This window comes from Notechis scutatus, chromosome Z (assembly GCF_049901735.1).
Source record: "Notechis scutatus isolate UNSWTSFEM ecotype Mainland chromosome Z, rNotScu1.2, whole genome shotgun sequence".
NCBI lineage: Eukaryota > Metazoa > Chordata > Lepidosauria > Squamata > Elapidae > Notechis > Notechis scutatus.
In genome coordinates, this window is record NC_142025.1 from 47,976,640 (window position 1) to 48,004,060 (window position 27,421).

Genomic DNA, 27,421 nt, shown 5'->3' on the forward strand with positions numbered 1-27,421 from the left:
TGGCTGCTCCTTCCAGGTGACGCTCCCTGTTGTTCGTCCACCGAGAGCTCCTGTCAGACTGTGCTCCCTCTAAATCCCAAGAAAGAAATACTCAGACTCCATGGTGTAGAGCAGGATTATTCTTTTACTGGAAAATAAAGTGGAAGCTTGACAGAGCCAATTCGAAACTAAGAAATTGGCGGGTAGAACACATATACAAAGGAATAGAATTGCTCCCACCCCCAAAGTTCAAATGATTCTTCCAATTAAAACTTCTGAATATGATCATGTGGTCATCTCCAGGTGGTGATGAGGCTATTGTCAGTTGACCTTGACATATTTTGATAAAAGTTCGCAGTTGCGCAAAAAAGGGACAGAGGCTAGCGAAGAAATGGAAAGTTAAGGAAAAGAATCCCCCTCCCCTTGCTAACCCAGAAAAGAATGCAAAACACCTCCTGCCTTCTTTCCCTCCAAGATTCCCCTCTCCCACCGTTTCATGACAGCCGAAAGAAGTAAATTAGCATAGCAGTAGATATGCAATGGTTAGAAGACAGAATATACTTATTAGGAAGATATTATTAGGAAGATATCTTGAGGCTGACAGCTCCCTTCTGTCGACGTCGTCTACAGGTGAGTATTGTTGGTTTATTTTGGATTGGGGGTGTTCGGGTTGTGTTTTGGGGTTTTCTTCCTCTCTTTGCTTATTGTTTGGGGTCCCCCCCCCCTGGTTTCTTTATTAATGTTTGGTGTTTGTGTGCTGTCCGTGTTGTTGGTGGTTGTTCTCGACCTTAGTTGGTTGATGTGTCGTTTCCAGCTTCTTCCGTTGTCTGTTTGTAGTCGGTACGACTGGGGCCCTGTTACCTGGGTTATTTTTGCTGGTATCCAGAGCGGATCCCCTGTGAAGTTTTTAGCATAGACTGCATCTCCTGGGGCAAATATTCGGTATTTGCTCAACGAATCTGGGGGGTTTTCGGGGTTGTATGTGGGGTGCAGTCTATCTAGTTGGGATTGTAGTTTTCTGCCCATTAGTAGCTCTGCTGGGCTTTTATTCGTCATTGTGTTGGGTGTTATGTGTTGTATCAGTAGCATTTTATTTATTTTGTCGTGTATGTCCCCGGTTTCGATTTTTTCTATTGTATTTTTTGTGTAACGAACCATGCGTTCCGCCTGCCCGTTTGCCGCTGGATGAGCGGGCGCTGTCAACGCATGCCGTATGCCCCGTTCAGCCAGAAATTTCTCGAATGCCAGTGCGGTAAATTGTGGCCCGCTGTCTGACACTAGCACGTCTGGTAGTCCATGGGTGGTAAACAGTTTGGTTAGTTCTTTGATAACGGCCTCCGTGGTGGTGGATTTCATGACGCTAACCTCCAGCCAGTTGGAGTAAGCGTCGACCATTATTAGGAATGTGGGTCCTTTTGTGGGTCCGGCAAAGTCTATATGGACCCTGGACCATGGCCCTCTGGGGGTCTCCCATTCCAGAATTGGCGCAGGGGGAGGGTTTGGTCTGGCTTCCTGGCATTTCCTGCATGAGGCCACCCCAGCTTCAATCTGCTTGTCCATCCCTGGCCACCAGGCATAACTCCTGGCCAGGGCTTTCATCTTGACTATGCCCGGGTGCCCCTCATGCAACATAGCCAACACTCTCTTTTGTAGTGTTTCAGGGATCACCACCCTGTCCCCCCAAAGTATGCAGCCCTTCTGTGTGAACAGCTCGGTTTGCCGGTTTGAGAAAGTTTTAAACTGCTCGCCGCCATCGGTTTCCAGCCACCCTTTCTCCACCCAATTCAAGACTCGCACCAGCCGCTTGTCTTTATTAGTCTCTTTGGCAATGTCTGACGCAGTCAGGGGTGGATTGGGTAATGTCTCTATATGTACTGTCGATGTTGTGGGTGCTGGCTCATCTTCCAGGTCGGGCAGGGGGGAACGGCTCAGTGCGTCTGCGTGTGTGATGCTTTTCCCGGGTTGGTGTGCCAGCTGGTAGCTGTAGGCAGCAAGGAACTCGGACCACCTTGTCATCCTTGGTGACAATATGTTCGGGATGGCCTTGTTCCCTGCCAGTATCCCTAGTAGCGGTTTATGGTCAGTGATAATTGAAAAGGTCCTACCGTATAGGTATTCGTGGAACCGCTTCACACTGGTGATTACTGCTAGCACCTCCTTGTCCAGCTGGCTGTACTTCCTCTCAGGTTTGGACAATGTCCTTGAGAAAAAGGTGATAGGTGCTTCTCTCCCGTCTGGCAGAGTGTGGCTGAGGATGGCTCCCACACCAAAGGGTGAAGCGTCGCATGTCACAGTCAATGGCAGGGTTTCGCTGTACTGCATGAGGACTGCGTCTGATGTTAGCAGCTCTTTTATTTTCTGGAAGGCGTTTTCTTCCCGCTTTCCCCAGGACCAGGTGGCTGTTTTGTCCAGCAGCCTATGTAGGGGTTCCACTGTGCTTGCCTTCTGGGGCAGGAAAACATTGTAAAAATTAATGAGTCCAAGAAAAGCCTGCAGCTCCATTTTATTTTGAGGTCTAGGGGCTTCTTTGATGGCTTTAACCTTTTTTTCTGTGGGGTGGATTCCGTTTTTGTCAAGTAGATACCCCAGGAATTCTACTTTCCCTGTGTATAGCTGGCACTTTTCTTTTTTAACCTTTAGCCCAGTGTCTTTAAATTTTTGTAGGACCTCCCTTAGGTGGCTCTATAGTTGGCTTTTATTTTTGGCTGATACTAACACATCGTCAAAATAGGGCACCACCCCTTTTATTCCTTGCAATAGTCTCTCCATCAGACTCTGGAATACCCCTGGTGCCATGCTGACTTCGAATTGGAGTCTCTTGCATAGGAAGAGTGGGTCACAATGGTTTGCGCCTCAGCAGTCTCAGCGTTGACTGGCAGCTGCTGGTATGCCTGCGCCAGATCGAGTTTTGCAAAGACTTTTCCTCCCCCCAGTGAGTGTAGGAGGTGCTGTACAACCGGAATGGGGTAAGCACTCTGCTGCAGCACATGGTTGAGGGTGGCCTTGTAGTCACCACACATCCTCACGGACCCGTCCGGTTTAATTGGGGTGACTATCGGGGTTTCCCACTGGGCGTGGTCTATCGGCTCCAGGACCCCTTGTGCAACGAGCTTGTCCAATTGCTCATCGATTTTGGGTTTGAGCATGAAAGGCACTCGCCGTGGTTTAAGGCGGACTGGGGCGAGATTTGGGTTCAGGTTGAAAGAGATTGGGGACCCCCAGTACTTGCCTGGGCCACCGTCGAACACCTCCTGGAAGTCCCTCACGAGTGTCTCCTCCCAGTCTGCTTCGGCGATGTGGTTGATGCCAGTCACCTCGATCCCCAATGGTGCGAACCACTCCAGTCCCAGCAGGCTTGGGCGGTCTTTATCCACGACGGTGAGCAGAAGCACCTCTGTATGCCCCTTGAAAACCACCTTAAAGTGTCCAATCCCGACCATGGGAATCCGATTTCCCTGGTAATCCTTCAGGGTCAGTCTCTGGTTTTCTAATTCGCGTCTGTGGATGGTGGGCACCAAACGCTTGATTGTACGCCATGAGACCATGGAGAGGTAGGATCCAGAATCTACCTCCATCTCACATGGCTGGCCCTTGATGCTTACCTCCACATGCATCTTTCGGGCATCGATTGAGTTCAAGTGCCCGATGATGACCGTCTGATGGGTCTCTTCTTTACACCACGTTTCGCTGAACCACTTGTTCCTTCCTTCTCGGCTCCACCGGCTCTCTGCATGTCGGTCTCTCGTCCTGGGGGGGTGCCGTCTCCTCGTCGGGGGCTGTGATTTTTCTTGTTCCGGCATACTTTGACTTTGTCCCCGTTTGTCACAGTGCCGGCAAATGACATCGAGGAACCGGCACTCTGAACGGGGATGGTCGCCTCCGCACCCTGCACACTGGAACCCCAACTTACGACCTCTCCGTTCTCGCCGGTCCTGTTCCGCTTGCAGCCTGTGGATCTCCTCCTCCTTGTCCTCGGTCTCAGAGAAGGAGTCGATGTCCCCGTGGTATGTAGTTGTGGCTTTGTGGCTGGCCTCTGGTCATTTTTCCGGGGTTGGTGTCATCTCGGCGGTTGTTGGTCGGTCTAGGTTGTTCATCTGCCGCATCTTTGCCGCTGACTGCTTCACTGCCTCGGCTGCGGTTGCTTCGGCGATGGCCTCGGTGACGGAGACGTCCTTTCGTGCCATCAGTCGGCTCTGGAGTATGGGGTCCCTTAGCCCGAGGACCACATGGTCTCGCAGGGCTTCGTCCATGTCGGAGAACCCACACATGCCCCCGAGGTCTCTTAGGGTGGCCACAAAATCGCTAATGCTTTTGCCCTCCTTCTGATCCCTTCTGTAGAACTCGTGCTGCCGGATGAGGTTGGGCAGGGCGGGGGCATAGTGATTCCGCAGCAATTGGTCGAGGTTGGTCCAGTCCATCTCCTTCACATCTCGGGGCTTGGCTAGTGCTTTGGCCATCTTGAACACTGCAGGCCCGCAGTGTGTCAGGAACACGGTCCTCTTTTTCTGATCGTTGGCATCTTTCAAGTTGCTGCTCTCGAGGAACATGAGGAATCGATCGATGTATGATTCCCAGTCCTTGGCTGCTTGATCGAAGTGTGTGGGTGGCGAGTTGCTGCTGGCCATCTCGTCGGGAGTTCAGCGTTGATTCACCACGTGCTCGGTTGGTCTCCTTGTCTCACGATTCCACCTTCATCGCCAGTGTTAGATCGGGTACGAAAGAGACGCGAGACCAGTGTACTTCAAGCTCTTTATTTCATGTATAGATCTGTACAAGATCTTGGAGCTGCGGCAGCCCTTCATATAGGGATTGCTTGCGGCTCGCCGGCCAATGACAGGTCTTTGAATCTCCTGCGATCGGCTCGGCCAATCGTAGTTGATTCTTAGCGGACCAATCACTGCCATTCAGTGGACCAATCACAATGCCGTTTGCGTGGAGCAATCAGGAGTCAGTATTTGGAGTACGTTAATACAGAACAGAAACCTTCTCCACATGGCCCCCTTGATATACAGTGGGGCAGGTTCCTCTCTTTGCTTCCAGAAATCCAGCACCATCTCCTTTGTCTTGCAAGTGTTTAGATGTAGGTCGTTTTTTGAATACCATGTGGATAGCTTCTGTACTTCTTCCTTGTATGCTGATTTGTCCTCTCCAGCACCATTGTGTCATCTGCAAACTTTATTATGATGTTGAATATACAGTGAGTACAGGTAGGGGCTAAGCACACAGACCTGAGGGCAGCTTGTGCTGAGCTTCAGAGTGGAAGATGTAAAGGACCCAGCACTTACTGTTTGTGGACGATCTGTCAGGAAGTCTTTGATTCAGTCACAAGTAAGGGGAGGGAAAAGCAGGTCTTTATTTTATTTTTATTTTTTTAATTTTATTTGGTTTGTCAATTGCTTAATAGGTAATAGGTATAAGTAAATAGGTAATAGGTATAAGTAAAAACATAGTTATGAACACGTGGATACATATAAGAAAAATAAAAGAAACAATAGGACAGGGACGGTCGGCATGTTGGTGCACTTATGCACGTCCCCTACAGACCTCTTAGGAAAGGGGTGAGGTCAATAGTAGAAAGTCTAAGGTTAAAGTTTTTGGGTTTGGGGAAGAAACCACAGAGTCAGGTAGAGTATTCCAGACATTGACCACTTTGTTGCGGAAGTCGTATTTCCTGCAATCAAGTTTGGTGCGATTAAACTTGAGTTTGTATCTATTGCTTGCTCTTGTATTGTTATGGTTGAAGCTGAAGTATTCATTGGCAGGTAGGACATTGCAAGGTATGATTTTATATACTATACTTAGATCGGACCGAAGGTGGCGTAGTTCTAGGTTTTCTAGGTCTAGAATTTCAAGTCTGGTGGCATAAGGTATTCTGCAACAAGTAGAGGAGTGAAGAACTCTTCTTGTGAAATATTTCTGAACTTTCTCAACTCTGTTAACATCAGATATGTAATGTGGGTTCCAGACTGATGAGCTGTATTCGAGTATTGGTCTAGCAAATGTTTTGTATGCTCTAGTTATTAGTGTAATATTAACATAGAAAAAGCTCCGTAAGATTAGGTTAACAACTCTTAATGCCTTTTTGGCTATGTAATTACAGTGGGCTCTAGTACTTAATCATTAGAGATGAGTACTCCAAGGTCCTTGACAGAGTTTGGATCATCAACAAGGTCTTGACTATTCAGCTTGTATTTTATTTTCTGATATATATATATATTGCCAATACAGATGAAACTCGAAAAATTAGAATATCGTGCAAAAGTTCATTTATTTCAGTAATGCAACTTAAAAGGTGAAACTAATATATGAGATAGACTTATTACATGCAAAGCAAGATAGTTCAAGGCTTGATGTGTCATAATTGAGATGATTATGGCTTAAAGCTCATGAAAACCCCAAATCTACAATCTCACAAAATTAGAATAGTATATTCAATCAATAAAACAAGGATTGTACATAGAACAATATCGGACCTCTGAAAAGTATAAGTATGCATATTTACTCAGTACTTGGTTTGGGCCCCTTTTGCAGCAATTACTACCTCAATGCGGTGTGGCATGGAAGCTATCAGCCTGTGGCACTGCTGAGGTATTATGGAAGACCAGGATGCTTCAATAGCAGCCTTCATCTCTTCTGCATTGTTCGGTCTCATGTCTCTCATCTTTCTCTTGGCAATGCCCCATAGATTCTCTATGGGGTTCAGGTCAGGCAAGTTTGCTGGCCGATCAAGCACAGTAATCCCATGGTCACTGAACCAGGTTTTGGTGCTTTTGGCAGTGTGGGCAGGTGCCAAGTCCTGCTGGAAAATGAAGTCAGCATCCCCACAAAGCTCATCTGTGGAAGGCAACATGAAGTGCTCCAAAATCTCCTGGTAGATGGCTGCGTTGACCCTGGACTTAATGAAGCACAGTGGACCAACACCAGCAGATGACATGGCTCCCCAAATCAACAGACTGTGGAAACTTCACACTGGGCTTCAAGCATCTTGCAGTGTGTGCCTCTCTATTCTTCCTCCAGACACTGGGTCCTTGGTTGGTTTCCAAATGAGATGCAAAACTTGCTCTCATCAGAAAAGAGGACTTTGGACCACTGAGCAACAGACCAGTTCTGTTTTTCTTTAGCCCAGATAAGATGCTTCTGACATTGTTTGTTCTTCAGGAGCAGCTTGACAAGAGGAATATGACATTTGAAGCCCATGTCCAGGATCTATCTGTGTGTGTTGGCTCTTAATGGATTGACTCCAGCCTCAGTTTACTCCTTGGGAAAGTCCCCAACACTTTTGAATGGCCTTTTCCTGACAATCCTCTCCAGGCTGCGGTCATCCCTGCTGCTTGTGCACCTTTTTCTTCCACACTTTTCCCTTCCACATAACTTTCTATTAATGTGCTTTGATACAGCACTTTGGGAACATCCAACTTCTTTTGCAATTACCTTTTGAGGCTTTCCCTCCTTATGGAGAGTGTCAATGATGGTTTTCTGCACAACTGTCAGGTCAGCAGTCTTTCCCTTGATTGTGATTCCTACTGAACCAGACTGAGAGACCATTTAAAGGCTCAAGAACCCTTTGCAGGTGTTATGGCTTAATTAGCTGATTAGAGTGGGACACTTTGAGCCTAGACTATTAAAACTTTTCACAATATTCTAATTTTCTGAGATTGTGGATTTGGGGTTTTCATGAGCTGTAAGCCATAATCATCTCAGTTATGACACATCATGGCTTGAACTATCTTGCTTTGCATGTAATGAGTCCATCTCATATATTAGGTTCACTTTTTAAGTTGCATTACTGAAATAAATGAACTTTTGCACAATATTCTAATTTTTCGAGTTTCACCTGTATGTAAGACAGAGCATTTATTTGTTGAGATTTGATGTTGCCATTTCTTTGACCATTCTGATACATAGTCAAGGTCTTTTTGAAGGGTAGCACTATTGTCTGTGGTGTTGAATAGCTTTACATCATCAGCTAAAAGAACACAGTTGCTCTTAATATGATCACAGAGGTCATTTATGTAGAGTATGAAGAGAGTTGGTCCTAGAACACTGCCTGGGGGGACACCACTGTTGACAGGTACAGAATTTGATAGGACCCTCCCAATTTTGACCATTTGTTGTCTGTTTGACAGGAATGCTTCTATCCAGTTATGCAGGTGTCCAGAGATACCATAAGATTTTAGTTTTAGGAGTAGTTTGTCATGTACCACTGAATCAAAGGCTTTACAGAAGTCTATATAGATTGCGTCTAGTGTGTGTGTGTGTGTTTGTATATATATATACAAACACACGAAGTGCAAGCACGAAGCCGAAAGCACCAGCCTGAGGATGGTGAGTGGGACCTCCCCGCAGTGGTGATGGCGTCCTCTGTCGACCTGTTGCTTCTATAAGCAAACTGGTGTTGATAGAAATTCGATGGAAGGCAGGACCTGAGGTATTGTAGGATCAGTCTCTCAAAGCACTTCATCACTATAGACGTCAGTGCAATGAGTACAATATAGTCATTCAGGCTGTTTATGGCTGGTTTCTTTGAAGCTGGGATAATTGTGGCTGCTTTCAAGCATTATGGGACTCTAGCCAGTTGCAGGGAGATGTTAAAAATCCTTGTCAGGACTCCTGTTAATTGGTCAGTACAGGTTTTCAACCACTTTCCTCAGCACCCCGTCAGGACCTGCAGCTTTGTTGGGATTTATGGCCTTCAGCACAGCTCTCACTTGATGTTCATGCATAACAGATAACAGATCATCAGAGTTGGAAGGGACCTTGTAGGAAAACTGTCAAAATCTGGCCAGAGGGAGCACTCTGCCAATTGCAGGGCTGCTTTGAGATTACCAAGTGGAATATATTTGAACATTTGGAGATGCAAGAATTCACTGACATTGTACTCTCACACATTAAAACATGCACAGACTATGTAACAGTGAATAAGCACACCTATAGTACTGCATCCAGTTTGGATCACTACATTATAGAAAAGATGTTGAGACTCTAGAAAAAGTACAGAGAAGAGCAACCAGAATGATTAGGGGACTGGAGACTAAAACATATTAAGAATGGTTACAGGAACTGGGCATGGCTAGCCTGTATCCTTTTCCTAAGGGGTATATACTTTGGGCACAATAGTAGAGAGTCAGGCATAACCAGATGGGAAAGGGAAATTGCTCAAAATGCCTTTCTTAAGTTTGAATACATATTGTCTAAAGTGTTCTTACCTCTGGTGGTACACTACACATACTGCACAAACTTAGGGAGAACAGACTTTAGAGAGGCTTGGTTAAAACCACAGCCACAACAAAAGCACCAACTCAACAAAAGGAAGAGTGAGATTCCTCGCTCCATTGCCCTTGCCAAATTTTATCTTTATCTTTATTCTTTTATTGGTTTTATTCAAATCTCTTTGTTTGATTGTTGTGAGCCCCAAGGCAGCATATGTGTTTCATGAATTACTAAGATGATGATGATGAAAAAGAAGCAGAAGCAGAAGAAGGAGAAGGAGAAGGAGAAGGAGAAGGAGAAGGAGAAGGAGAAGGAGAAGGAGAAGGAGAAGGAGAAGGAGAAGGAGAAGAAGAAGAAGAAGAAGAAGAAGAAGAAGAAGAAGAAGAAGAAGAAGAAGAAGAAGAAGAAGAAGAAGAAGAAGAAGAAGAAGAAGAAGAAGAAGAAGAAGAAGAAGAAGAAGAAGAAGAAGAAGAAGAAGAAGAAGAAGAAGAAGAAACAACTTATTGGCATCAATAATGCCTTATTTGATGTAAATTCATGCAGATATTTATATTTGACATTGTACCATGGTACTTAATTAGTCATAGAGTAAATAGAAATTTAAAACCTGCAGACTTAAAAGGGAACTATATTTAAGACTCTCAAATTCCTGCCCCAAAAGAAAGAGGGACCTTCATATGAATTGTAAAACAAGTTTACAGTTCATATGAAGTCAACAAGTTTTACAGTTCATATGAAGTCTCTTTTGGGGGAGGAATTTGAGAGTCTTAAGCAAATTTTAGGGTTGAGCAATATACTAATAAACTACTTGAGAATGAAAAGCATATTACCTCTTTTAATTTGACAAATCCAATTAATAATATATGACATGGAAAAGGTGACCAGGATCCAGGATCTCCCCATATTATTTTGCATCTTTCATCATATATGTTTCTTGAAGACCAATGAGACAATTCATGGTATACCTATAATAAAAATTAAAATGGATTAAATATTTACTTTCTAAAAGCCATCAGTTTTAGTATGTAGAAAAATCCAAATGTATCATAATTACCTTTTAATGATTTTGTCTGCATGTTTGATGGGCAGTTAACAAAATTTTGCCAATGTGGTTTTTGAGTATTGAAATCAGAAGGAGTTGAAATTGGCATGTACTTTTCATTTAAGTCTGATTCATTGAGGTAACAGTTTTAAATAAAACGTCATATGTTTTAACATAAACATGGCGTAACTCTATAAGAGGAACAACAGTTGCAATTTTACAAAACATTTGTATGACTTTACCCTGCTATTGCTCCAGAAATCCTGGGATAGGATGCTTTTGAAACATTGTTGGTTGTGTCTTAAACAAGGGTTTAAGGGTTTGAGGATAGGACAAGACTGAATGGGTGGATGTTCATCAGAGGTCCAACCTGGAAACTAGAGAAATTTTCTGACAATGAGAGATCTATTAAGCACTGGAACAGCTTGCCTCCCAGAGTTGTGGGTGCTTTATAGGTGGAACTTTTCAAGAAATGATAGGACAACCATTTATCTGAGATGCTACAATGACTCTTATCTTGGGCAGGAGATTGAACTAGCTTCTGAAGATAACCTATTCCACTGGTTAATTAAGAAGTTTCTCCTTACTTCCAGATTGCTTGTCTCCTTGATTAGTTTCCATCCATTGCTTCTTGTCCTGCCTTCTGCTATTTTGGAAAATAGTGGCAACTCTTTGTGGCAGCTCTTCAAATATTGGAACATTGCTATTATGTCACCCCAGTCCTTATTTTCACTAGATTAGACATACCCAATGGCTGCAATCATTCTTCATATGTTTTAGACTCCAGTCCCTTAATTATTTTTATTGCTCTTCTCTTTCCATACTCTCAACATCTTTTTTATATGGTGGCAACCAAAACTGGATGCACTAGGCAAATATGGTCTTATCAAGGCATTATAAAGCTGAACACTTCATATGCTCTTGATTCTATCTCTCTATTAACATAGCCTAAGATTGCATTCGCTTTTTTGGCTGCTGCAGCACATTGCTGGCTCATATTTAAGTAATTATCCATTAAGATTCCAGGGTCCTTCTCGCAGTTACTTCTATAAGCAGGTACCACCTATTCTATACCTGTGCATTTAGTTTTTCTTTTTTAACTGTAAAACTTTAGTTTTATCTACATTGAATTTATTTTGTTAGATAGGGCTCAGTGTTTAAGTCTGCCGAGATCCTTCTGGATCTTGAGCCTATCTTTTGGACATTGGCTATTCCTGACAGTTTGGTGTCATCTGCAAATCTGATGAATTCCCCTTCTATTCTCTCATCTAAATAGTTTATGAAGACATTGAAGAGTACTGGGCCTAAGAAAGAGCCTCAGGGTATTCTACTGCTTTCTTCCTTCCATGCAGATGTAGTTCTATTAAGAATTACACATTGAATGAAGTTTTTCAGCCAGTTAGAAATCCATCAGGTAGTGATATTTGTGGTCTATTTTGTCAAATGCCTTACTGAAATCCAAGTATGCTATGTTCACTGCATTTCGCTGGTTCACTAATTTAGTTACTTTGTTAAATAATAAAATAAGATTTGTTTAGCATGATTTCTTTATGATAGCAAGACAGAAACCTTCTGGTTATAACTTTGGTTATAACTTTGCTTGCTTCTAGGTTATTTGTAGATCCTTTTCTTAATGGTCTTTTCCAGGATTTTTCCAGTTATTCATGTCAGACTGATTGGCTGGTAATTTTCTGGATCCACCTTCTTCCTTTTTTGAAGATGGGAACCACATCAGCTCTCTGCCAGCTCCTTCAGAACTCTGAGATTAATCCATCTGGTATTGGTGATTTGAACTCATCTAGAGTGAACAGGTGTTCTCTTATAATTTTCTTTCCTATTTGAATTTGTATTCCTATTGTCTTTTAAGATTCTGTTTTTGATAGATTGTGCTATTTTCCCCCTTTTTGTGTTCAAACAGACACAAAGAATGAATTAAGCAAGTCTGCTTTTCACATACTGCTCATCACTTCCTTATCAGTGGACTGTTTCCTTGACCTTACATGATGAAAAAAACTTTTAAAATTATTTTTGACATTTGTTGCAATTCATGTTCTCAAATGCTGGAAACTGGAATATGATCAGTTTCCAGCATTTTCTATGATGTCTTTCCTGTTCTCCCAATCACTGTATTGGTTTTCCAGAGGAAAATTAATCATAACTTTAGGGCACCAAATTCCCTCTGGAAAAGGAGGGAGAACAAACTGTGATGCCTGCTCCTATTGCAGTGTCTGCCTCCTGACTTGGCCTGATCTGGTTGAGCAAGCAAACAAGCTGACCCACCTTGAAGCAGACATTCCTCATTGGACTTGCAGTCCATCCTTCAGGACATGGGGGACGGGGCATTGTTCTCGGGATTGGAGGAGGCGTCACTCCTTCAGTCAAATGCTTGCAAAGGAAGGCGGCCCTTTCCTCACAACTGACAACATCCCCAATCCAGCAGCATCTCCCGTTCTCATGGCAACACAGCCAGGATTTGGGCCTGGCAGAATGGATGACCAGAGCCAGATTTAATGCATCTCTATAGACAAGCTAAAGGAACATAAAAGCTTTCCTGCCTGTATTTGCTCTGACAGACTCCATACCAGGCATTTTTGCATTCCAGTAAGTGAACTGAACGGTGTCTCCATTGGTCCAGTTGAAAGACCCTGGATTCACTACATCCGAAAGGCCGATCCAGAAATATTTTTCAAGAAAGTGTCCAATTTGGCTAGTCAGGAAGGCCTGCTCAAATCTGTGGTAAAAATAATTCAAATCAGGATGGTCTATGATTTTTTTTCCACTTTCAGATTCTGCAGATGGTTAACCTTAGGCCCATTTTACACTTTTACTAGTCAATCCACTTCAGGGGATTGTTGTGGGGAAACTAGGAGGCAGGAGGATTCAGTACATTTGTATATTTTTAAAAGATGGGATAAAATTATAATTATCATCATCATCCTGTCAGATCTGGAGGTTTAAAATCTTTTTACAAACTCCTGATCAGAGGTAAGAAGTATGTTTCCATAACTTTTGCTAAGGCCAGCAGTTAAACTTCTCTTATAGACTTACAATGCTGTGTCCTTTTGAAGGTTTAGGATAAGGCGGGTCTCCATTTTGCTGAGTTCTCTTAATAAATGGTGCCTGGGGTAAACCCTACCAGTATGGCCAATGGTAGAGCCTGCTCAATCCCTGCTACAAATAAAAAAGTCACATGTGGCAGCTCTCTAAACTTAGTCTGACCAGCTAATTGCTAGTTGCAATTAAATCATAATATTCTCCCAACTTTTGGCAGTTTTAAGATTGTGGACTCAACTCCCAGAATTCCCCAACTGTCTGTCTGGGGTATTCTGGGAGTTGAAGTCTACATATTTTAGAGTTGCTGGGAATCACTATAGTAATGGTCTCCATACTTTTTTTGATCACACACCCTTATCAAAAGAAAAAATTAATCACGTAACTCAACTCAAATATGTCATTTATTTATAAATTATATCTGTACTATTTACTAATATAGCATTTTATCTTGAACACTGTAAAGACATTTGGTTTTGTTCCTTTCACCATATTTTACCTATTCTCCACAGAGATCAGAAATTCTTGTTTTGTTTCACAAGCTTCTGAAAATGTTGCAGGTGTCCTTCCAATTAAGTAACAATAGAAACCATACCTTTTCCAGCCCTGTTGACATAGCATAATACACACAGAACCTTATTAGCTTGGATTAATTGATTTATTTTTCATATTTTTATCCTGCCCAAATCCAAAGATTCTTGGATTATCTAAGTTTCTTGATGAAAGTGCAATTTTTAATTTTTTAATGTTTATACTTTATGTAATAATCTCACTATTCTACACTTTGAACCCAGAATTGAAAAGGTGCTATGAAATCAATAAATTTTGATACATGTAAATTCACAACATTCCAATTCTGTATCATACCTTTTAGATTTGCTTAATTTTGTAAGAACATTTTTTTCAATTTGGATGTCCAACAAATCTGCCATTATGTCTGGTTATGCTGTGATCTGGTCAGTTTTCATATTCAACCCAATCTAAATATATTCCTATCCATAAAAATTATATCAAAATGTATTTTTTCTGCTTAACCATTACTTCAGCTAGTTTTTTCTTCTTTATCATATAGTAAAGATGAATAACTTGTCTTCTTATAATATTGCAGAGAAAAATCTATCTATCTATGTGGTTGCTAGTAGTCAACACCAATGTTTGGAGTGGCAGGAAATGTTCATCTCAAGGAAATACTAGATTTCTGGTTCGTATCTCTAAAATTTTATATGAAAATGAATAGATCAAGAGCTACAAAATTCTTGCAACTTACTTTCTGGCACTTTGCATCAGCAACTTCATCTTTTCCAGGAAGAAATTCTGAAGGTTCTTTTTTACAGATGTATCCTCTTCACAAAAATGATCTGCCCAGTATCCAATCTGAGGATGGAAAGGTGTACAAACTTCACTGAAAAGGAATCCATTATTTTAACCCATTCCTATTTTTGTTATGATTTATATTATTTTGCTTTTTTTTTTTGAAACAAATTTTATTAGTTTTAAAGACAAACAAACCATCATTAACCATTGAGTACATAAAACCTCTTTCCATTATAAATTTTTACAAGTCGGATAAAACATTATTTTATAGAACATAATTCTATTTTACTCCATTTCCATATGAACATATAAATATCTTTTAGCAAATTTCTCATTATTTCTCTTTACTCTTATTCAATTTCATTATTATTATTTTTTTCCCTATATTTATCTATTTTATATTCATCATCTTCATTTCTCTCTGACTTGTTTACCGTTATTCTCATCCAACATTCCTCCAAGGTTTTATCAATTCTCAAACAAACATAAACACACAAAACACAAAAACATAAAACTTCTTTTTAGAAAGTAGCTTGGCCCCAGATTACCTCTCTTTATATGGACTTCAATTAAATTCATGTTCATCTTATATGCCATTACCTATCTTATTTATCATTCTATATCTTCTATATAGCTTCTCCCCGCTTTTCACTCTTCTTAATTCTATTTTATTTATTTCATTTTAATTTAAATCATTATACTTGTATCTTTTGCCCATTCTTCCCATTATTTTGCTTTTTTATGAACTGGACTACTGCACAATGCTTGTTATAGTTGCAGTTGTCTAAAATCTTTAATACTTATCTGTTTTCTTAGTAGCCCTCAGAGCCTTCTCTAATTATAAAGTTATATAGGAAGCTAAGTTTAGTTTAGTTTAGTTTATTGTCATTGCACCTCGTACAATGAAATCAAACCCCATCTTCAGTGCACATCATGACCATAAAAATAAACACAAACACACATCCTTCACACTCCACACATTGAACCGAAACCCCCGATACCACACCAACACTGCACTATACAGTAGAATTCAAAAGAGCTACTGCCCTGGGATAGAAGCTGTTTTCAGCCTATGTGTTCTTGTTTTTATTATTCTGTACCATCTGCCAGATGGTAATAGTTCAAAAACAGGGTTCCCAGGATGAGACAGATCTTTGAGAATGTTTTGAACTTTCTTAAGGCAGCGGGAGCTATAAAGCTCTTTCAAAGAGGGGAGAGGGCAACCAATGAACTTCTGAGCAATTATGTTAACCCTCTGGAGTGCTGTCCTATCTGCCACTGTGCAATGGCAAACCATACAGAGGTGCAGTACGTTAACATACTCTGGTGCAGCGGTAGAAGATTACCAGCAGTTTTTCATTCAGTTGTTGTTTTCTGAGAAATCTCAGGTAGTATAATCTCTGCTGGGCCCTTTTGACCAGTGCTGCGATGTGAGCACCCCAGGTGAGGTCCTCTTTTATGGTAACACCCAGAAACTTAAAACTGGCCACTTGCTCCACTCAGTCTCCATTGATAAGCAAGGGCTGGATGTCTGATCTGTTCCTTCTATAATCCACTATAAGCTCCTTGGTCTTATTGGTGTTGAGGATCAAATTATTTACTTTACACAATTAATCTATTTATTAGTATCTTCCCTGTCCCCCCAAATATTTAAGTGATGTCCTTACAAATCAAATCAATAAAATTAGCTCAGTACTAACAGCAACCCAGCAAGCTATACTTTATAAAAAGCAATGGAAGAACAATGTATTTAAAATAATGCTCTGAGATGAGCTCCAGAATATACACATCCATGATTATTTGAAGTATTAATGTAGAAGTGTCAGATATATTACAGTAGAACAACCAGATTTTACATTTATCCCCTAACGAAATAAAAAAGCTTCTAACCCGCCTTTTAAAATTTCTCAAAATTGGAATATTATAGTATTTCTTAAAGTGTAGTCATAAGACTCACAAAATCAGAATTATTTGCCAGCCCACACTGAAAAATAATACAATATTAGAGCCCATCCACAGTTGTGAAATTTGCAGCAGCAAATGAGTCAATTGTAATTTATAATATGATAAATATCAGTAATCCATAGAAACAAATGTTCTTTAGGGATTCTCCATAATTTTTAAAAATGGAAAGTATCCTTGAAAGGAAGAAGTTTAAGAAACATTGATCTATAGAATAAATTATGTTATGAAAGAATAAGTTGTATCAAATAAATTTATAGACACAAATGTTATCCAAAAGAAAAGAGAAAAAAATATCCACTGGATAATTAAGCATTTGTTACCTTCCCACTCATGATGACACAGTCTTCCTGCACGTTGCTTATAAGTGTGGGTTCTCCTTTCTGCCATCTGATGTATCTCATTGTAGTACCATCACTCCATTCAAAATATGAAGAAGTCTTCTAGTCATTTAGGCCTATCCACAAATTATCTGTTGGTTCTAAAAAGATACATCCATTTTATTTATTTCTTCTCAAATGTAATGAATGAAGTCCTCAAGCCCATAATCCTCAAACCCATAGAATTCTGTTCTATGTTGGTTAGGATATATTCTGGATGCAGCAATCTGCCATGGAAATATGCTAATCTGCCATGGAAATATGCAGCAGTTGTAGCATCATTTAAACCACACAAGCTGAGTAGATTTTTTACAAATATTTTAAGGCCTAAATAAACACCTTTTTCCCCTTGTGATACCAACGTCAGTAGCTATTCCTTTCTTTTCCTGGAATCCATGTACCCACAGAGTATATGAAAGAGGAAATAAGCCTTCCAAATATACTTACTGTAACCAAGCTGAGAAAAAACAAAGCTGTATTCCTCAATGTCATGTATACTTAGTAAATGTCCACCATCCTTTTGGCAGGAGACTGAGGCATCCTTCCACGTTTTGCGATCTCTGTTCAGACGGTAACAGTGCTTTGCATATCCAACCCAGTCACCTGGACATTTAACTGGCTTAAGATCATCTAAAAAAGACAATAGTTATATGTACACCATCAAGAATTGGGAGTGGAAGTAGGGAGAAAATCTTGACCTTGTATTATGATGCAATTAATTCAATAAATAGAATTTAGTAGAAGCAAATCTGCCAATTCTTATTAAAGATGAGAGTAATTTGTCCATTGTTATGAGGATATTTGCTAGAAGTGTGATCAAGATTTATTGTAATCAAATCTGATTTTTGAAGTTAGTTTTTCATGGATCAGGCAGATACTTTTTATGCCCTATATAGTGCTTTTTTGCAGTGCATGTTAATTGACATGACTATTTATTAATTAGACTGTTGCTTTCCTTTAAAAGTTTCATCTTAATTCATAGAAATTTACTGAATAAACTTTTTTGAAAATAAATTTGGCAGAAAACCTAAAACTACACCAGTGTGTGTGTGTGTGTGTGTGTGTGTGTGTGTGTGTGTGTGTGTGTGTGTGTACACATATATATAATTAGTAGAGATTCTCACAGGCACAGCATGTAAGGTTTATATATTTTGTTGTGGCTCTCTAACCCCATCTAGTGGCCGGAGAGACAATGTCCCAACTGTATTGTTTGAAATTAACCCTGCTCATTTACCCATCAGCCCAAACCCTCTAACCAAGTGCATGCTGGGAAGCAAGTCTCCATATGTAAGCTAGTTGCCAGGTCCTTGAAATGCAGTTACATTAACTCAGGAAGCAGGTGAGGGATGAGATTATATTTTATGATGGCTAGAGATGTTTTACAGCACTTGGATTCTGGGTCTGTCTTAATTTTGAATTATTGTTAGATACCTTGTCATAAGATGATGACCATCTGCAGTTTAAGATCTTTCCTATGCAAATCTTCAGGATTTAACTCATCTAAGAGGTGTGCTACTTCTCATATTAAAATTTTCTTAAATAAAACTGATGCTAAATAGAATTTTTTCCTTATTCCCTCAGAATCTTGGATCATCAGAATAATGATGAGGAACAAGCATCTCTTCCCCCACCCACCCCGACTATAAGTGTAAGTGTGTATATTTAGGATTTTAGGCTTTTTGCCTTGCCTCCTGCCATTGAGTGGACCTTTCTGGCCTAAACAAAATTCTGTCTGCATAATGAACCTGAATCTCTACATGTTCTCCACCTCAGGTAGATATATTCTTTTCTGTTACTCTAGATCAGCAGTCCCCAATCTTTGTGGCTTGGCGGCCCTGCTAGAGAGGGGAACTGTGCTGCACGAACTTGCGCATACATGCAGCCCTTATGCAAATGGTAGGTTGGCATGCATGCATGCAGCTTGATTGGTGTAAGAGGCAGGCCAGCGCGCATGCACAATAGTGCCCACTGGCCTTCACTCATGTAAGTTGAGCTATGCCTGCGCACACACTCCAGCCAGCCACTTACATGGCCCAATTCTGAATAGGCCACAGTCCACTAGTGGCCTGCAACCATCAGTAGGAAAAGGATATGAAAAAATGTTATCTGGGTCACGAATGCCATTCATATCAGTGAAAAAATATTTATTTGGTTAACTTAATTTCCAGTTTACAATCTACCTGGAGAAGGTCCAGGTGCCTGTACTGAAGAGTTCACTCTTTTACAGATGTATCCACAATTCTGTTCACACAGATTATTTGCTCATTTGCCATTCCTACCCTGAAATAATGCACAGTTTTTTTTCCTGTTTCTGAAGAAGGGCTACCTGTAAGAGACAGTGAACTACATTATCCTATCAGTGTTTGATGTCCAAGATGATAACATTTTTATCTGTAAGCAAATCAAACTTGTGACAGTTTTTCAATTGTTATAATGCTAAGTATTACAGCAGTGTAGAGCTTTGAAAGGATGTTTCATTTCAACAAAGCTTCAGTACAATCCCCCAGAACAAGACAGTCAGCCAAACTGGTATTCTTCTTTGATGAACTGGATTGTAGTGGCTGCCTACCTTCAATCAGTGACCCTTTTGATCAGATCAAAGGAGCCAGCCACTATATGTGGCAGAACAAGTTAAGGCACAGCTTCCATTTCAACCGTCATGAGTAACAGGAGTTAGTGGGGAATGGAGCCACCTTGCACAGGCCTACAAACTCTACAGAAGATGATTATTACCACATTCAGCTATATGCTGAGTCTCTTTTAAGAGTTTTCTGTCAGGATCAGGAGCATCTTCAGAGTGATGAAAACAGTGAAGGTGACAATACTATAAGAATCAATGTTTATATACTTCATATAAGAATGCTACAGCACTTCTAGAGAAAGTGTCAATTAAATCCAAAACATAATACATATATCAATAATGTATATATGTTTTAATCATTACTACATGGCTACAAGACTAAACATATTGATTTAAATTCAACTTTCACCTATTTTAAAAGAATTATTTTGAAAGAGATAAGAATTTCCAAATATTATAATCTTAATATCCTTAAATGTTTACAGTTCTCTTTATGAAATACCAATGGCTTCACATTTACTCACCTGGAGCCCAGTTCAAATATCTTAAAGGTTGGTCATTACTCCACTGCCATCCACTGTCAAAATCTGGATTATTCAACCCTATCCAGTAGTTGGCATCAAAATTATTTGTTAATCCTATTTGAGAAAGAAAATTCACATAATGAACAATTCTGCTGCTGTAAGGCTAAAGATAAAATAGACAGATACAGTGCATTTTAATCTGAACTAGAAATATCATCCAGGGCACTCTTGGAAGTTTTTCATTCAAGACAATTAACCATCAATAGACACAGGATAAACCATATTTACACACTGTTCAATTAAAAAATTAAGAAGGAAGCAAAACAAAACAAAAATAAGAACATATCCTCTTCAGCCACCAATACCCAGATAAGTAGAGATTAACACCAAACAATTAAATAGAAAACAATATTCTAATCCAGGAATTATTAAGGAGAAAACCGCACATCTTACCTACTATGGTAGGGCAAGTTACTATGATAAACAGGGAGCAATCATCATACTGAGAATGTTGCCTAGTTAAGTAATGAAACATCTGCAAGCAAACAACCAAACTCTGAGAGCATTGACAACTCAACAGTTCAACTTAAAAAAGAAAAAAAACCTGTTCCATTGTTTTAAAAATATTAAACCAAGATATAATATATTTAGAAGAAACTTATATTAAAGAGTTCTGATAAAAAGTATTTAGTAATTATAATTCTGAACTTGGAATATATCTCTGTCACTCACAAAAAAGATCGATGAAGTAGTTTTGTATATAAACCCCCAGTTACAATCAAATTTATTATTCACAGATTATCAAGGTAGATATGTAATTGTGTAAATTGAATTACAAGGAATAAAATCTTCTGTATTTGGTATGTATACTCCACACCAAGAAAAAGCCAATTTTTTAAAATACCTATATGAACAGCTGAGATCTAGCCAGAGTTGGAATTACACCAGTTTCTTCCCAATTTAATATATCCCTAATAAGCCCATTTTAAAGAAAGTGGATTTGGATTTTTATTCAGGGGATTTGTTACTTGGAAGGCTGACATTGTCCTTTTCTTTTCAGTACTAGTATATACTTGGGAATTGAATAGGTAGTAACAACTGGACAGATCTACTGATAACGAATTAAAGATAAATAATCAAAACTGCCCCAAAACATTTTTGAATTGATATTTTAGGTTTGATTGATGTATGCTGATGTAAAAATTGACTTTTTTTCCTGAAACATAAATTCTTTTCTAGAATTGATATGACAAGGATTGCTAAAAATTTGGTTCACAAGACAAAACTAATATTCTTCCAAAATCTTTTTCAGACCATAATCCAATGATGGTACACCTTAAATTCAGATCTCAATCCTTTCAATGGAAATTAATTGAGTCTATTTTTCAGAGGCCACAACTTATCAAAGAATGTAAGTAAGTATTCCATGTTTTGTTTTAATAAGTCCTGGTGCCTTTTTTGACAACCCCAAAAATATAAGACTTGGTCTTATTTTGGGGAAAACATGGTATGTGAGGGAGGGGGGAGAACATAACAGATATTTTAGATATATTTTTCAACATTCAACCAGGATGACAATTTATACTTAATATTAGTATTATTAATATATTTGTCATTTGTTTTTTTTTGGAAACATGTTTTTTATTTTTATTGTCAGCATTTGATATTTGTTTTTTCTTCCTTTTTCTCCTCCCCCCTCAATTTGGAGTTTAACTTTGGAGATAAGTAAAAAATATCTTTTAAAAAGAAAGAATGAAAGTACTTGGTCAGCACATGCTGTAATTCAGATAAGGGAAAGGCACATTTCTCTATTTCAGCACAATGTTTCTCAACGTCAGCAATTTTCACATGTGAACTTTAACTTCCAACATTTACCAGCCAGACATTTAAGAATTCCTCAGACTTGATCGATATGAATCAGTTCCTCAAAAGAAATCATAACTGTTTTTAAATAAATAATTAAGAACTTCAGAAATTATGGAATTGTAACAACTTTTTCATCATGTTTATCTGCCAGGATGATAAGAAAAAAGCTTTGGATGACTCTGGCAGCAGCTGTGGGATCAATGGACAGGAATTATCTTTGTTTCTCTGTTGGGCTAGCCCTTTAATAGTCTGAAGTAGGTCCATAGAGTAAACACTTGACTCTGATTCTAGAGCAAGATGCTGGTTCCTTAATTAACACTCAACAGAATCTCTAGAGGGCCCATAATCATCTTTCTAATTCTTAATTATCTGCAGGAGAAGGTGTCTTCTCATAGCAATGGCAGTAGATAAGGGGAAACAAGCTGACAGGCTGTCCTGTACGGACTTGACGGTAAATCACAGCTTTTGCTTTTATATAGCTTAGCAGGCATATGGCAAAGTCTTTCAAACATTCAATAATAAAAACATCTTTATTACAGATTAAGATGAAGTCACAATAAACAGTTCATTAACCTCTGTGTAAAAGAGCAATATCCTCCTAAATTCTTTTTTCCCCCCTTTTACCTTTATATTTTTCAGCAGACTCATTGCTCAGTGCTTCATAACCTTAAACATGCAATTGCTCAACTTTTTGGCAACTCTGTCCAGAGCACTGTTGATTGTAGACTTCTATCTTCCAATTGGTTAGCAATTGGAATACGTCTAAAAATGGTAATTGTCTAGCTGTTTCTTCCTCCACTGTGAATTGTATGTCAGGGAAGATGGGGTTGGCAATACTTTTATTTGCTCATATATTTCCTTTTAAACATGAAGAAAGTACATTGACAATGCAGGAGTAGCTTCATGTTTTCTGTCCTGGTTGGGTTATTCTGATCTGTGTTGCAGTGATAGGATTCAAATAATTTAACAACCGTTTTGCCCCATGGTCAGGTTGATTGTCATGGGAGGCATGGCCCATCTGCATCCTCCAGTTCCATCGCACATGAGGGACAAGCTTCCCGTGACAGCCAACCTGATCCTGGGCAAACCAATTGTTAAATTTCCATGCTTTGCCAAAAGGCTGTTTCCAACGGTGCTTGTCTGCATGTTGGTCTCGCAGCTGTTTCAAACTTCTGGACACAGTTCCTTTAAGAATCAAGGTTTTTGTGATCAAGGAGGGGTTTATCATAGAGACAAGGATTTGATGCTCCTGAGGGCTTGCATGGGAAGGTGAAGAATTGGGGGAAAGTGGAGGGAGGGATTCCTCCTTCCCCATGGATCTGCATGCAGGGGGTGTTGGTCAGCCTGAGGGCAAAAGTGAGAGGGGCAAGGAATTAAATTGGCAGCTGGGCCCAATATATGGGAGAATGCAGGGTTAGTTTGGTCAGATAAATTATTCCCCCCCGCCCCTGCTATCAAAGTGGATCTTGGACACTGCGCTGCAATGGAGAAATGGGCAACAGAACGGCTGGAATGAGAGAAGGAGGAGGACCAGGAAAACAGGGAAAGAGGCCTCCTTTTCTTGCGCTGGCTGCTCTGTTGCCCATTTCTCCATTGCACCTCTGCACCACAGAGTTTGCCCCACTCACCACTGCCCAGATGCCCTCGTTTCTCCCATGCATTTCTTTGCTTACCTGATGTCCAGCTCTATCACATTTTTTACCATTGTGTGCAGGGAAGTTTGTGGGACTAAAAAAAGTCCAATCAATCAATTCCAACTTTGTGAGGAAAAGGAGGAGGAGGAAGGGCACTGGTCTGGGCCCATGGAGGGATGTCTGCCTCCCCTTCCCCTACCGCCACACCTACCTGCAGGCTGTGAAGAGGCCATCCAGGTAGCCGTGCAGCAGCAGCAGCAGCTCATGGATCATGATGGATCGGGCCTAATCCCCTCTTCATTGGGGCTCCAATGACTCCCTTGGCCTCCTTAGGGCAGAGCCAGCCCTGGGCACTATATTGGCCCCCCTGCAAAGCCCTCGTCTGCTGAGAAGCCCAGCTGAGGTCTCGCTTGTTGCCTGCTGAGGCGCCTGGACTCAAATGATGGATGGGGTGCATAAGAAACGTAGCTTGGCCATCTGTTTAATTGCTCCAGCCCCTCCCTCGGGCATGTTAGAGCTGCCTTGGGGTTTTGTCTGCATGTACATTGCTTACTTGGAGGGGGGTGGATAGAATAGCAGAAGAGCCCAGAAAAGGCAAGGAGTTGCTGGGAGGGGAGGTGCAAGCTGAAAGGCGGGGCTGGGCATGGTGATTCAGCTGGTTCGCCAAACTGCACATAGTTTGGTAGAACCAGTGCGAACCGTATGAAACCACCGCTGTGTTGTAGTCTTCTAGTTTTCTATTTGTTTCTTCGTATCATAAGTGTTGGATCTAAATAGAACACTACATCAAAGGAGACTATGATAACATCAGGGGCCATATATAAACTTTGTAATTGTGCCAAAAATTATGTGGATGATGTGATCGTGGTGTTTGAGGGTGGAGTCAGGAAGCTTAAGGATTGTGACAGCCATTTAGCTAGGTTGTAGGTAGGAATATTTAGAATAGGTCTGGGGGGCTATTTTGTGTATCTTGGGGAGTCCATAAAATCTTGTGGGGCTGCATCTTTTCTTCTTTTCTCCATTCCTTTTCTATTATATAGTTATTTTGTTTAAATTGGTGGAGATATGCATTCAATTGTGTGATCATTGTTGTTATAAATATTATGCACAGAATAAATATATTCATAAACACTATCCACATAAATACTACGCATATAACAGCCCAGTGCACACATACAGAGAGACAGATTATCTGCAGATGGGCTCCAGCACAAGTCCGAAATGTTGGAAGACTCTGGTCCTGGTGATGGGCTGAGATTAGAACCTGCAGCATTGTCCTGGACATATATATTTTTTTCCATTCATGTCTTTACATTTCTAAAACCTCTAATACATTTTTAATCTTGCAATTGCTAGTCATAGGCCAATAATTTTCAGCCAATTTCATTTTTCTTATTTCTTAATTATGTATGTGTCACCAGTATTTCCTCTTTCTCTGGTTTCACTCTTGAGACTTTGATGATAAAGCACTGATTCAGCACAGGAAAAAGCTAGAACCTACTGTTCTGTCTAGGGGAAATAAGATGACTCTCACCAAGAAATTTTATGTTGTTATGCATATTTTTATTGCTGAAATATAGAAATATAGTTTATGGAATATAACATTTATGAGAAACTGGAACACCAAACCTGAAAAAAAAAATCAGATAGTTGCTTATTATAACTATAGAAAGTAGATTCTCTCAATATTAGCTTCATTCTTGGTGAAGAAATGATCAGTTTCATCAAAGCTTCCCTGGTAACAATAGTTTATAGCAGTGATTTGCATTAATGAGATGCAATTCTACTTTTTTCAGAAATAGCCAAGATCAATTAAATCAATTAGGTGACATCTTGTAATTCTGAAGGTGTTGACGTGTGCTTTTGTACTTTTATTGTAGTTCCATGTTTTGGTAGATTATATTTTGGTTTACTATGTGTATAAATAGTCCTTCACTTATGACCATTGAGCCCAATTGGAGCACAATTTCATTGAGGGCCACATCAGGATTGTGTTTCACCTTGGAGGGATACAGGGGAGGGTGTGACAATGGTAGGCATGGCCATTGTGGGAGTGGGCAAGGCCATGGGACCTGGCATGGGACTCGTGTTAGGGGCACCTGTGGTGGCCAAGTGCTAATGCAGGACTTCCCTGAAACCCTCCCTCTCATTATAATCTTCTTTCTTTCTTTCTTTCTTTCTTTCTTTCTTTCTTTCTTTCTTTCTTTCTTTCTTTCTTTCTTTCTTTCTTTCTTTCTTTCTTTCCTTCCTTCCTTCCTTCCTTCCTTCCTTCCTTCCTTCCTTCCTTCCTTCCTTCCTTCCTTCCTTCCTTCCCTCTTTTCTTATTTTTCCTACCTTGCTCTCTTCCCATCTTCCCATCTTTTTCTTTCCTTTTCCCTTTCTCCTTTCCTGTCCCTTCTTGAATGTTCAAATGCAAATGGGAAAGCATTTCTTCTATTGTTTTGTTTTTAGTTTGTTTTAATAGCCCTCTGCCAGCAAAAATTGGATGTGGAGGGCTGCATGTGCGCCTTCCCTCGCCCGAGCTCCATTTTCACTGGCAGAGGCACTACGGGCCAGTCCTTTGCTGTTTCCAGGCTGATCCTGCAGGCCAGATCTAAGCACCCTGCAGGCTGGTTACAGCTCTCAGGCCTTTTGTTTGATACTCCTACTCTAAGGCATTTAGGGGTGGGTCATACCTAGCCCTCTTGTGCTTACATGGGAGCCCAGGCTGATTCCTCACTTGAGCCCTCTTCTTAATCAGGATGGTTGCACTCCAACCACCTACCATTCATCAACAAGAAGTTCACTGGATTTATTGAACAGAAAAAAAAAAGAATATGGTTTAAGTTTCTACAGCAATGTTTCTCAACCTTGACAACTTTAAGTTGTGTGGACTTTCCACAGCAATTCCCAGGATTCCCCAGCCAAACTAAAACAGTTATAAAATAAGAAATGAGGGTGTAGGTTCATTCTCCAAGCTTATGGGTTGGTTTCCGAACATTTCATTACCAGATTATGGCAGGCAACATCTTTGGTGGAGTTTAGGGAACATAAGTGTCAGTGTTCTTCTGTTTATAAGGTGTGGGTGTGTCAAGTGAGGCTTTCATGATGGGTCAGCTGTGAATCATCATTGAATCTTGTGATAAGGAGTTTACATCAGGTCAAGGTCATTGGGAGGTCAACTGCTGGTAGGGGTTTTAATCTATGTCACAACACCATATTGAGCATATTTTGCTAATATTTCTGATTGGAATAATAAATACTGTAAAAAAATAGCATCAGATTAGAAAATTATTAATTTCCAATGATGAGTTCTGATTCACTATTCAGTAAATTCAACCAAGAAGCTTTTAAATAAAATATGCTGCAAATGCCTTTCTTTTAGATCCATATAATTATGAAAAGAGTTGCTTGAATGGAATGACTTTAATAGGATATATTCAGTTTTTAATGGTATGTTAATTATCTATCTATCTATCTATCTATCTATCTATCTATCTATCTATCTATCTATCTAGGAAATGAAAGAGGAAGAGAAGAAAAGTCACTGCTAGCAATTTTCCCCCTTAAAATAAATTCCCTATTTATACGAGGTGAGCCCTCCCCTCCTCGGTGCTTTTTTCTTTGAGATTTTGCAAGGGGGAAGTATTATTTCCAAAGGTCTATTGAATTCAACGAGAATAACACTGCAGCATTATAAATAATGTTATTTGAGTGACATCATCACTATACAAATAAAGCAAATTTATACAGGTAACTTAATTTACTAATTTTTGTAAGCAGCAGGTTTTCATTTTAGCTTCATAATAAATCTACAAACACAAACCATGCCTCATTTGATAAATCAGAAATCAGAATTCACAGAAATGATTAGGAGTTCTAAAATTTGGAGAAATGTT

The 27,421-nt window shown here is 40.1% G+C and overlaps 1 pseudogene; it reads right to left on the bottom strand.

The window, feature by feature from the left end:
* The window catches only part of LOC148128845 (macrophage mannose receptor 1-like), a 41,443-nt pseudogene extending 17,627 nt beyond the window's left edge, over positions 1–23,816 (bottom strand).
* Between the last annotated feature and the right edge of the window lie 3,605 nt (positions 23,817–27,421).